This window comes from Musca autumnalis, unplaced genomic scaffold (genome assembly GCF_047663935.1).
Source record: "Musca autumnalis isolate F117 unplaced genomic scaffold, ASM4766393v1 scaffold_1, whole genome shotgun sequence".
NCBI lineage: Eukaryota > Metazoa > Arthropoda > Insecta > Diptera > Muscidae > Musca > Musca autumnalis.
The window spans coordinates 192,935,750-192,949,403 of NW_027411644.1; the positions used below are offsets into that span (position 1 = coordinate 192,935,750).

The 13,654-nt window shown below is 36.5% G+C and overlaps 1 protein-coding gene across 46 annotated transcripts in view; it reads left to right on the plus strand.

Annotated features, from left to right (window-relative positions):
• The first annotated feature begins 3,088 nt into the window (after positions 1 to 3,088).
• The window catches only part of LOC141388861 (uncharacterized), a 34,274-nt gene continuing 23,708 nt past the window's right edge, over positions 3,089 to 13,654 (plus strand). For 5 of the 46 annotated variants that reach the window (XM_073959376.1, XM_073959374.1, XM_073959389.1 and 2 more), the window contains exons 1-2: positions 3,143 to 3,160; positions 3,697 to 3,877. The gene's annotated coding sequence lies outside the window, so the exon portion shown is untranslated. Of the gene's footprint in view, positions 3,618 to 3,696; positions 3,890 to 13,654 lie in introns of those variants that run through there. The other 41 variants (XM_073959369.1, XM_073959373.1, XM_073959383.1 and 38 more) reach the window with 32 other exon arrangements.

Here is a 13,654-nt window from a genome sequence, read left to right on the forward strand (position 1 = left end):
AGAATTTTTGAAGCCTCCTTTACTGACCTAAGGCGTGGATTTTTTACATAATTTTACAAGCCTCATTTACTGACCTAAGATGGGGATTTTTTTACAGATTTTTCATTGGCACCTTTACTGACCTAAGGCGTGGTTTTTTTTACAGAATTTTTAAGCCTCTTCTACCGACTTAAGGCGTGGATTTTTTACAGAATTTTTAAGCCTCTTTTACCGACTTAAGGCGTGGATTTTTTACAGAATTTTTAAGCCTCTTTTACCGACTTAAGGCGTGGATTTTTTACAGAATTTTTAAGCCTCTTTTACCGACTTAAGGCGTGGATTTTTTACATAATTTTACAAGCCTCATTTACTGACCTAAGGTGGGTATTTTTTTACAGATTTTTTCATGGCACCTTTACTGACCTAAGGCGTGGATTTTTTACAGAATTTTTTCCTTTTTTTACTGACTTTCTTAAGCACCCTTTATATCATACATTCCTTTATGACATTAAATATTTCATATTTTGTACAACTTCAACCCACTGTGTCACTTTTATTTTCAACTTTATTAATAGTAACAGAATAGTCTGTCATCGCAATTCAAGCATTGCTCATCAACAGCACGTGAGCTACTATCTGTCATTGTGTCATTTGGAGACAACAAAAAACCAAGTTAATCGGCTCAAGTGCAGTAAATTCATACTCCCAAAAAAAACTCACCAATACACACACAAAACCACACTGATTTCCCATTGATGGACAGAGAGGTTTAAAAAGTATCACCCATTCATTATTCCATTTAAGCTGAGATACTGAGAAAAAACAAGCGCAGATAAAAAGGTGTTGGGCTAGTGAGATATTTTTATACCCTACACCACTATGTGGGGAGGGTATTATAAGTTGGTTTTGGCCAAAAAGTTTGTAACGCATCGAAATAATGGTCGTAGACCCATACTTGTATATACCAAAATGAATGTCTCGACGAGCTGAGTCGATCTGGCTATGTGTGTCCGTCCGTCAGTCCGTCCGTCCGTCCGTCTGTCCGTCTGTCCGTCTGTCCATCTAAACCTTGTAATCACGCTACAGGTCGCAATTTTGATCGGATCGTCACAAAATTTTGGATGTTGATGGAGGTCCCGGAGGGGAAGAAGCCTATTGATTTTGGTGATGGTCGGATAATACATAGGGGTCGGAAAGGGCAAAAAACTTAGGTGGATAAAAAGACAACGTTTTTTTCCAAAGCGAATATCTCAGCTTCTATACGGGGTGTACCAAAAGCAAAACCTGACAATGAAAGCAGAAAATATCACCTTTCGAATGATGTAAAGTAGGTGCTCGTAGGTGATCAAACAACGAATATATCACAATAGTAGCAAATAAAACCCCAATTTTAATTTTTGCGATTTTAATTATATTGACGAATATCACAGCTTTGGTTGAAAAATTTCCAAAAGCAAAGTCTGACTATGAAAGTAGAACATCCCGTCTTTACAATGATGCAAATTAGGTCGGCGTAGGTAACCAAATAACGGAGATATCGCAATAGTCGGTAATACATCCCATTTTTCTATTTTTTTGGAAATCACGCTACAGGTCGCAATTTTGATCGGATCGTCACGAAAATTTGAGGGTTAATGGGGGTCTCACAGATGAAGAAGCCTATTGATTTTGGTGATGGTCGGATAATATTTAGGGGTCGGAATGGGCAAACACTTATTTGGAGAAAAGTCAACATTTTATTTCAAAGCCAATATCTCTGTTTCTTTAAGAGGTATATCAAAACCAAAACCTGGCCAGGAAAGTAGAAAATATCACCTTTACAACGATGTAAAGTAGGTTGTCGTAGGTGGTCAAATAGTAGAGATATGGCAATAGTCGATAATGCATCCCATTTTCCGATTTTTTTGTAATCACGCTACAGGTCGCAATTTTGATCGGATCGTCACGAAATTTTGGGGGTTAATGGGGGTCCCAAAGGGAAAGAAGCCTATTGATTTTGATGATGGTCGGATAATATTCAGGGGTCGGAATGGGCAAACACTTATTTGGGGAAAGGTCAACGTTTTATTTCAAAGCCAATATCTCTGTTTATTTAAGAGGTATATCAAAAGCAAAACCTGGCCAGGAAAGTAGAAAATATCACCTTTCCAGCGATGTAAATTAGGTTGTCGTAGGTGGTCAAATAGCAGAGATATGGCACTAGTCGATAATGCATCCCATTTTCCGATTATTTTGTAATCACGCCACAGGTTGCAATTTTGATCGGATCGTCACGAAATTTTAGGGGTTAATGGGGGTCCCACAGAGGGAGAAGCCTACTGATTTTAATGATGGTCGGATAATATTTAGGGGTCGGAATGGGCAAAAACTCATTTGGTGACAAATTCAAAGTTTTATTTTTTGTGAATATATTGGCTTTTAGTACGGGTAATCCAACGGCAAAACCTGTCAATGGAAGAAGAAAATATTACCTTTACATTGGCGTAAAGCAGGTTGGCGAAGGTGGTCAAACAAGGGAGATACCACAATAGTCGGTAATGCATCCAATTCTTCCATTTTTTGCAATCAAGCTACAGGTCGTAATTTTGATCGGATGGTCACGAAAGTTTGGTTGCTTATGGGGGTCCCAGAGAGAAAGAGGCATATTATTTTTGGTGGTAGTCGGATTATATTCCCTAAAAGAAATGCTTACCAGTGAAAACATTATGCACAGGGGTAGTGGTGTAGGGTATCACATGGTCGGCCCCGTCCCGACCATAGCCTTTGCTCACTTGTTTTGTACATATTTAGCTGAGTATCGTTCTGTTTTTTTGGGTGGAGAATTATAGGTAAACATCATTACGCTTGCTCCCTTCCCATCTATTGGGCATTAAAGATCGTTTAAACGATTGGTGGAAAGATGACAACAGCGGTGGAGGGTGGCAACCCAACCGTAGAGTATCATCATTCACCGCAATCGCTGACAAGATCGCTGCCGTTAACTTGAATCGTGCATTTCAAATCACAACAAAAATTCAAAAGCAAAAAATAAAAACTACAACAACAAAAGTTCATAGAAAAACAAACAATATGTAAATGACAATATCGCAAATTTCAATTTGTTTGTTTTGTTGTAGATGTTTCACTCTCTGAGTAGGGGTTGTAGACATTCATCAATTAGTTGAAGTTAAACTTTGGCTAAGTACGTTTGGGAAAACTCGGTTAAAAATTAAGCGAAAATAGCAACAAAGCAAACAAAACGGTTACGGAAAATTTGTGCAAAGTTGCAAAAATATGGCGGGAAGTTGAAAACAAATTAATATCGTTAAATAATGGATTTACAAAATGCATGTTTCAATGTTAACAATTGCCAAAAAATAAAAAGTCTTATTTATTTTTGTACAAAATAAAATTTAATGAAAATTTTAAATATTATATTTATTTAAAACCGAAATAATATTAAAGAGGAGGTGTCATAAGGAAATGGAACAAAAGCATTAAAATTATTTCATAATTGAATAAGTGAAAAAGTGAATATGCAAAAAAATAAAATGTGGAAAATAAAGTTATATACAAAATAATTGATAGAGTTGTCAATAATAATTAATATTTGCGTAATATTTTAATAAAATAATAATAGTAAAAAAATAATAGGAAATGTAATAAGAAGCCAATATTTCGGATTAATAGATAAACGTTTTTAATATCTCTGAAATATTACGCCAATGTGTTATTTAGTATTTCTAGCCATTATTTGTGAACTTTTGGATGTTGACCCTTTCATTGAAAAAAAGATAAACTTCTTTGTTGGAATCAAATCAAATCAAATCGAAATCTATTAAAACACGTTTAAGAAAAACTATTACTCAGAGAGTATTAGTCGGTTTTCGCTACTCAGCCTATGATAATAAAAAAACAAGTAAGAAAAGCGGTAAATCCGGCAACGCTGAACTTTTTAAACCCTCCACCACGAACTGTATTGAAGTGAATAGGAACAATTAGTTTAATTTCGTTTATGAAAGTACTAAACTCTTCATTTTTTGCAGGAGTAGTACATATGTATATCTCAACTGATAATATTCCTTTCAAAACAGCTTATATGGGGCGACATTTTTGTTCTTTCCAAAACATGGACCAATATTTACAATTTTCCAAATTGAGCGAAATACATAAAATTTGGCAATACCGACATCGGGACAACCGTTCTATGGAGGCTGTATGAAACTTTGACCTGTACCGATAAATTTCTGTAGGAGAGTTTCGTAACTTCCGCGAAGACTAAATACCGAATTTCAGTTATTCCCGTAGAATAATGTGGCTAATACTTTCAAAATACCGAAAATTAGGAGGGACCTTTCTATGGGGGCTATATAAAAACATGGAACAATACCGGGAAATTTCATGTGGAAAGTTTTATACCAACAACTGAGACTAACTATTAAATTTCATCCGTTTCGATGGGATATTGATGACAGACACAACCTTCAAAATACCGAAAATAGGGAAGTACGCTTCTATGGGGTTATTTGAAGAATAGGGCTTATACCGATAATTCTCTTCTGCAATATTTTATACACTCATGGCAGTTTAAATATTAAATTTCAGTCATATCGGTGGAATATTGAGGCCACAATTTTCAAAATACCGTAAATCGGGAGGTACGGTCCTATGTGCCCTTTTTATGACGTCGACATATTTTTGTACTAAGTACCATCTTGCAGCCATTTCGGTGTTAAAATGAGGCTAAAACCTTACATATATCGAAAATTGTGATATACCGTTCTATGGGGGGGTACATCAAAACGTGGACGTATACCGACAAATTTCTGAGGGAAATTTTTGTAGCCCAGAAAAAGACCAAATACCAAATTTCAGCCACTTTTGGTGAAATAATGAGGCTACAACCTTCAAAATACCGATAATCGGGAGATACCGTTCTAGCAAAACGTTGACCTATACCGACCAATTCCGGGTGGAAAGTTGTATACCCTGAACCATGACTATGTACCAAATTTTAGCCATTTCCGTGGTATAATGAGGCTAAACCCTTCAAAATGCAGAAAATTGGAATGTACCGTTTCATAGAGTTGTACATCAAAACATGGACCGATACCGATAAATTTTTTGGGAGAAAGTTTTGCAACCCAAAGGAAACGAAATATAAAATTTCAGCCAGTTTGGTAGGATAATAAAGCTAAAACTTTCAAAAATACCGAAAATTGGGAGATATCGTCCCATGGGGGCTATATGAGGTCGTGGATCTATACCGACCAATTTGATATGGAACGTTTAATACCGCAAATGAAGACCAAATACCAAATTTCAGCCATTTCGGTGTGATAATGAGGCAAAAACCTTCAAAATACCGAAAATCTGGAGATATCGTCCTATGGGGACTATATCAAAACGTGGACCTATATAAACATGTTATGGTAGAAATGTTTCTTAGCCTCTCGAAACACAAAATATAAAGTTACAACCCATTCTGTGGTCAAATGAGACTAATACATTCAAAATATCTTAAAGTGACGCGTACTATATGGGGCGTTAAATGGGGGCTATACCAAAACGTGGACCTATATAAACAAACTTTGATAGAAATGTTTTTTAGCCTCTGGAGACACAAAATACCAAATTACAGCCAATTCGGTGGTGAAATGGGACAAATATCTTAAAAATTCCATAAAATGACGACGCGTCACTTTGTATGGGGGCTATATGAAAACGTGGACCTACATAGCCCGCTTTCAATATTAAAAGTCCTACGTTTATATAATAGATTTTACTAACATTTGATCAGGAATAAATATAGTTTGTGGGCTCTACAAGGATTATTTCGAGTAGTTACAAACGGAATAACAAACTTAATATATCCCCCATTTTATGGTGGAGGGTATAAAATATAAATTTTAATGAGCAAAACAGTATATTATTTTAACAAAGGCATGTCGCGCGAATTATCTGGTTATTTTGTAACCACAGAAATAAGTAGTTAGAATCTACTCAGTATCTACTTATTTCAGTGGTTACAAAATAACCAGATATTTCGTGCGACATGCCCTTGTTAAAATAATGGGTGGGAAAGGAGGTTTGTAATGAGGATTTTTGCTGGGTTATGTTGGGCCGGACGAAACAATTCAAACCCTCCACCATAGCACTATGACCCGAAATCTCTTTTTTTCTACCCAATTTATTACAGGATCATTTTTATACCTACAGCATTTATGCTAACTAGGGTATATACACCTTCAGACGGGAAAAATGTGCCTCATCGAAATAATGGTTTTAGATCCTAAATGTGTTTGGACGAAATCCGTTTCAGACAATTTGGAGTTGATTTAGCCATGTCCGTCTGTCTGGCTGGCTTGAGCGCACGATAACTCTCGAACAGATCAACCGATTCAGTCCAAAATTTGGCTTTCGTAATATTTTGTCCAAACTTAGATGAGTTATATCGAAGACGCGTTATATCGGTCCACTCCTTCCGTTACCTCACCCACAAAATTTCGAAAATGTTCGGAAAATTTGTGCGCACGATAACTCTTGAAAAGAGTAACCGATTTGGTCCGTACTTTGCACATAGTGAAATTTCTACCAGATTTAGATGAGGTTTTAATATGGACTCAATCGGTCCACCCCTTCGGGTACTTCCCACACAAAATTTAGGAAAAGTTCAGTTTAGGACCCACTCTCGAATCGCTTTGATTTTTGTTGTTACAACTTGTATTCACTGTGCCCCATACGACTGTACAAGTTTAATCAGGGGCAAGTCCATACTTCCTGAGAAAATAGCCTGAAGGTGCAAAAAACGCTATGAAACCGTGTGTAGTGGTTGGAGCGCAAGATAACTCTCGAAAGGATCTGCCGATTCGGTCCAAACTGTGGCCTTAGTAATATTTTGAGCAAACTTAGTTTAAGTTCGATGATAAGCCATATCGGTCCACTCCTTCAGGTACCTCCCCCACAAAAGTTCAAAAATGTTCGGAAAATTTGTGCACACGATAACTCTTGATGGGAGTGACCGATTTAGTCCACACTTTACACATCCTGATATAGATCAGGTTCGAATATGGACTATATTTGTCCACTCCTTTGGGTACCTCCCACACAAAATTTTGGATAAATTCACTTTAAGACCTGATCTCGAATCACTTTGATTTTTGTTGAAGGAACTTGCAATCGCTGCCTCAAATGCGACAGTAAAATTTTTTTCAGGGGCAAGTCCATACTTCTTGAGAAAACAGCCCGAAAGTTGTAAAAAACCCCTATGGCACCATATGTAGTGCCTGGAGAGCTCGAACCGAATACTACTTTTGTGCTTTTTTATCATACTAGCCTACGAAAAACCGACTAGTATAGTAAAAAATCCCTATCTACCGATATCCCCATAAATTGTTGAGTTTTAATCCTATCCATATTTTTGTCGTTTCATACGCCCAAAATTTTGAAACCCCTCCTAAATACAAGTTAACAATAAAAGACTTCTTCGTCTTTTGGTGAGCTTAAATAAACTGTTTCTTTATTGAAATCCAAAAACTTATTCTACTTAAACTACTTAAGTTATAAAAGACAAAAAGTGCTGACACCATGATCACGCCACTAGACGTAACACGACTCCATCAATGTAGCCTAGCAAGAACACAACACAGCCAAGCAAGCAACAATGTTGTTTGTTAGTTCGGCAGGGATGTGCTAACTACCCCCTCACTTAAGTGGAGGCCGTCCTCGGTCTTCTTTATAGCCATTGCTACGGCAGATTTAAATCTTTGTTGTTCTCTTATCTTTGTCCTACGTTTGACGAGGCACAATATGAAATGGAGTATTCCGATACTCATAAAAACAACACCGCCAACTAAAATTGGTCGCATTCTTGCATCTTTTTCAAGGTCGCCAATATATTGTAAGTTTTGCAAGTTCATCTGATGGATAGATGACAAACTTAAAATTTCACTGCGGTTGTTTATAATAATTGAGGGGAATGATGGTGTTCCTGGTTTCCGCATATCAATGTTGTTTCTATTTACGAATAGTGTACCATTGACAGTCACATTTTTTTCAAAGGTTATGAGGAATGTGCCGTTTATGTTTCTTACATTTTCGGTTGCTTCTTTCACTTCTGCAATAGCGTCATTGACAATGATAATTCCATCGTCGATTTCTGCCACTTTATCAAGATTATTGCTTTGCGTATTACAGTGTGCTGATTCACCCGATATGAGTTGTTGAGCGCAGGTTTCGCTTGGCATAAGTTGACAATAGGTTGAAGATATTGTTTGCTTGCAATTTGTTGCTGAATACGTCTTGCCTTCGCAGTCTACTACAGTGTTGGTGTCAGCGAATTGGATAATTTTATTATCGTGAGGTACTGGGAATAAAGAAATTTTCTGACATGTTCTTATTGGAATAGGATATTTAATGATAAAATACAAACAATATTCATTTGATATTACTTTTACTTTAGACAAAGACATTAGTTCTGATATGGTGAAATCTGTGTGTTGCTCATTGCTCTGATTTTTTATAAATATTTTTAAATCGTCCTGGTCCAAAACTGTTGGATTTACAATATTTATTTTAGCTAAAGTTACGGATAAAATTATATTTTGTAGTTCCATAACTATCATCCGATTTCTGGCCATTAAAATTTCAAATAGATTTACGGTATCAATTTGTTCCTTTCTACGAGTCCTTAGAATCGTGTTTACAGCGTTTGTTAATTTCTCGATTTCAATTTGTATTTTTGTATTTATTTCTATCTGTCTATTGTTGGAGTCTACAAGTTGTTTTTCGATTAATTTTGCTTCTTCCCAATCATCTGCATCTGGTGTACCCGCAATGACCTTAAGTGCTTTGCCTATCAAATTAATGCTTCTTGCATGCCGATGATGTATGGTGAGGGTTGTTAAAAGAGTATCAATATGCAATAAATCGGATTCTAATATCTTTTTTACATGAGTCTGAGGAAATATGCTAATTGCATTTTTAGTTTCACGTTGTATCTCAAAGTACGTTGTTAAGTTAGTTGTATGCCTTAGATACCCATAGTCATTCCAAACGATGGCTTTCCCATCCAAAATTGGGACATAATCGGAGTGTGAATAGTCAATAATCTTTGCACGAGTCAACGTTAGTATGAAAAGAAATTGTAGTAACAGCCTAGGTAAAAAACAAAAGCAGAAAAAAACATTTTATCAATATAAACTAAAATTTATCTGAGGTTGTCCTTATGGACCACCCTCCCCTTTATTAGGACAGTTGTCCCCAAATCTGCTTCGACAGTAGCTTCTTCATAAAGTGGTGTCATTTTATTTCCAAGTCTACGATTATTCCTAACAAAGACTTTATCCCCCACATTGTAAACTTTGTCATGACGACTTTTATTAAAGTAATGTAACTGCCTGTTTTGCGCGTTAGAGATTCGCTCTTTAATCTTTTGTTTTACCTCAGAGGGTGCAGAATGTATCGTATCAATAGGTCTTTCATTCGTGACAGAATGAATTGTTCGGTTGTATTCTATAGTTGATTGTAAGATGAGTTCGACGGTATCCTCGATCTTCCTTTCTATTTTCAAGCATCTTGCGATTTCGGCAAGAGTGCTATGAAATCTCTCTACCTGCCCATTTGAGGTGCTGTGTAGAGGAGGTGAATTGACAATATCTACATTAAACCTGTTTTTCAGAATTGATCTGATAGTCTCAGAGTTAAAGGACCTCTCATTATCACAGTAGACAACTTTGGTATTTGGAAAAATATTCATTAATTGGAGAATTGGTTCTTTTACGTCTAGAATCGTTCTGGAAGCTATTGGCTGTACCACAGCGAATTTTGAGAATTTATCCACACAAGTTAAGAAATGGTTTTTATCAGTTGAATAAATATCAATATGTAGAATTTCACCGGAATAAGAAGGAACCTTTGTTTCTCCTATAACGTGTTTTTCTGGATGCCGATTGTATTTTGCTTTTGAACATGTCTTGCAGTTGGCAACAACCTCATTCGCTATTTTCACCATTTTGGGGAAATAGTAGTCTGAAAGGATTTGCTTAACATTCTCTTGGGCTGCCCGATGAGCTCTATTGTGTTCACTTACGACAATTTCTCTCTGGTCGCATTGGTTGAAAATGTCAGAGACAAATTTACTACAAAATCGGAACTTCGTTGAAGGGAACATTCTAATCAAATCGTGTTGAATGTGGGCCAACACAGGTAGGCCGCAATGAATAGCATTGACAACTTCAGTGTTGACTGCATCAACAATTTTGGCCAATATTTCGTTTTTATCTCTATATTGTACAATATGTCTCGTTTTGTTTCCGAAAAGTATAAAATTTCGAGTGGTGGGAAATTCCGACTCTTCCAGAATGATTTGGTTGCGAAAACAATTGACCGGTTTGTCTGAGCTTTCCATAGTGTAAGTGAATGACTCTTCACTATGGACTGTTGCCATGTCTGACGAATTATCGTTCTCCAACGCATGGACAAGTTGCCTTGATAGCGCATCTGCAACTTGATTTTCTTTTCCTGACTTATAATACAAGTTTGCATTATGTTCATCGATGAAAGCTTTCCAGCGCTTAATTTTTGCATTCGGATTACGATCCGAAACTGCATATGTCAAAGGTTGATGGTCAGTGAAGATGTTAAGAGTCTTCACACCATAGAGGTAATGTCTTAATGTTTTAAGAGCCCAGACTATTCCTAAAAGCTCCCTTTCATTTGTTGCGAAATGCAACTCTTTATCCGACAATGCTCTAGAAATCATAGTGATTGGTCTTCCCTCTTGGGATAGGACAGCACCTAAACCATGTGCTGATGCATCAGTGGTAAGGTCGAACGGTTTTTTATAGTCAGGGTACATCAACATGACGTCCTCCGAAGATAGAATATTTTTCAGTTTGTGAAATGCATCCAGTTGGAAGGCGTTAAGATTGACTACAACCTTTTTGGATTTGGTTGCAGGAATTTTACCGTTTTCTCCTTTTAAAATATCAGTTAAAGGTTTTGCAATTTTGGCAAAGTCCTTGATAAAACATCTGTAATAATTTGCTAACCCAAGAAACGATCTTAGTGCGAACAACGTCGTTGGTTCTGGGAAATTTTGTATTGCACTTATCTTTGATGGTGCGGTTTTTATACCTTCTTTGGATACGACAAAGCCAAGGTATTCAACTTCAGATTTAAAAAAATTTGATTTTTCGACAGAGACTCTCATGTTTGCATCGAGCAGTTTCCTAAGAACACAGTCGATATGTTTTACATGATCCTCTTTGGTTTCTGAAAAAACAATAACGTCATCAACATAAACGTAACATGTTTTGCCTATTTCATCTCTTAGTATGTCATCTATCGCTCTTTGAAACATACTAGGAGCATTCTTTAGTCCAAATGGGAGACGGCAAAACTCGTACTTTCCGTTATTTACAGAAAATGCCGTTTTTTCTCTATCTCTTTCCGCGAGTTCAATTTGATGAAACCCGGATTTCAGATCTAAAGTGGTAAAGTACTTTGCTTTACCTAAATTTGATAATATCATTGTTACGTTCGGAACGGGATACTTATCACTAATTGTTTTGGCATTAAGCTTCCGAAAATCTATAACGAGACGTTTGTTTCGGTTGCCTAGATTATCGACACCTTTTTTGTCGACTACCCATACTGGGCTATTAAATGGTGACCTTGAAGGTCGAATTATACCATCTGCCAACAATTTTTTTATTTCTGAATTTACGAATTCAGATACACCCATTGGGTATGGATATAGTTTAGAATAAATAGGTTCTTCGTTCTCCATGTTAATGGTAGCAACGATATTTGTATTATAAGGTAGTGCTTCTTTAGGATCAGCAAAAACCTTTATTCGTTTTTTTAACATTTTCTGAAAATCCGCCTTAATTGCGAAAGGCACATCAATTTTATCGACGTCTATAAAATTAACATCTTTACATTCAAAAAATTCAATTAGTTCAGAGCCAGAATTATGTAGGATAAATCCTTTTTTTAAATCAATGTTTGCATTGATTTTCTTTAATAGGTCTAAGCCCACAATTCCATCAAATGTTGTTCGAGTTGGCAAAATGAAGAATGTAGAGTTCATGCCGAATAAATTTACAAAACATTTTTGTTTAATAGGAGTTTGTCCGTTGACAGAGTGAACTGAAAAAGGAGTACTTACGGGAATTATATGCTTCAGTTCATTGAGAGGTTTTATATAATTTTTTGAAGCACCAGTGTCAATTAAAAGGCGTATTGGTTTCCCTGCTATCGTCCGCCTTATGAACGGTAGTAGGGACCTGCCTCTAAAAAATTTACATAGTCACGGTCTTCATTTATTTCATCGTTTATGTCTCCACATTCGGATTGAGCTATGTCACAATAGTGTCCCGCCTGCTCTTCTCCTGAATGGGATTCTGGAATCATATTATTCACTTTTTGAAATTTTGGGCCCGTACTTCGGCCAGACCCAGCTTGACGCTTAAATGGTTGTCTGTGAGAAGTTTTACCGTTACCATAATTGGTCGGTTGTCTGAATTTAGACGAAGTTGGGTCCAAGTCCATGTCCTCTATTTGATCTCTAGCCTGTAAATTAGCATCACCACCATTTTCGTAATGTGGATTTTTCTGCTTATGATAGTTTTGTTGTTTATAGTTCCAACCACTATCAGACGGTTTTCTTGGCTGAATTTTTTTTGAGGTTTCAGACCTTAACTTTTTTTCATCATTCCTATTCGCAAACGATGTGGCAAAGACGTATCTTTCGTGATTCGCCTCTACCTCCTGCGCTAAGGCTAGAGCTGACGGAAGATCAGCAGCGCGGGCTGAGAAAAGCACATCGCAGAGAGGTTTCCTCAATCCGGAAACAAATACTCTGAGTGCATCCTGTCTATATTTGTTATTCATGGCCAAAGCGAGAGTTTTGTCGTAACTCATAATTGTTTTATTGGTTAATAACGACAGTTTCTTCTCTACTTCGTCATAAAATTGAATCACTGACTGTTCGCCTTGTCTGAGGGTACTTAGTACTTGTTCGATTAGATGAATTGGTTTTTTATCTGAATATGTAAAATCTAATCTAGCTATGATCGCTTTAAAATTTAGCACAGTGTTGAATGACGCTAATACAGCATCTGCTGACCCCCTAATTTTGTTCCTAATAATGCAGACCGCTTGGTAGTGTTTTGAACTACCATCGTATTTTTCGAAGACTTTATACGCGTTATGTGCCGCTTGTCTCCACGAAACATAGTTTTCGATTTTCCCGTCAAATTCGGGCAAAGATTTGATAATATCAAGTGATTCATCACACGTTATTGATGAATAAATTTTTACGTCTTCGTATGGTTTCACATCTGTTTGCCCTACTGAAATGGACGAGAATTTTTTTGTTAACTCGTCGACTTTTTTGTCGACTTCTGTTTTATATGCCAGAATCGCTGTACGTACAGCGGATTCTATTAATGCAGTCATTTCTTCACTGTTCATATTGTCTTTTCAAACAAAAAATTGTTACGACTATAACAAGATCTAAATCACTGTGTTTGTTTTTTTTTGGCACAAAGATAAAAATTTTTTAAACACGCACTACACTTTGTTTTTTCTTAAATATTAAGTTCTTAATTCACCAGTTTTGGACACAATTTTGAAATTCAATGAGTGACACACTTACATGACTTTATGTTGTTTAAAAAGAGTAAATCCT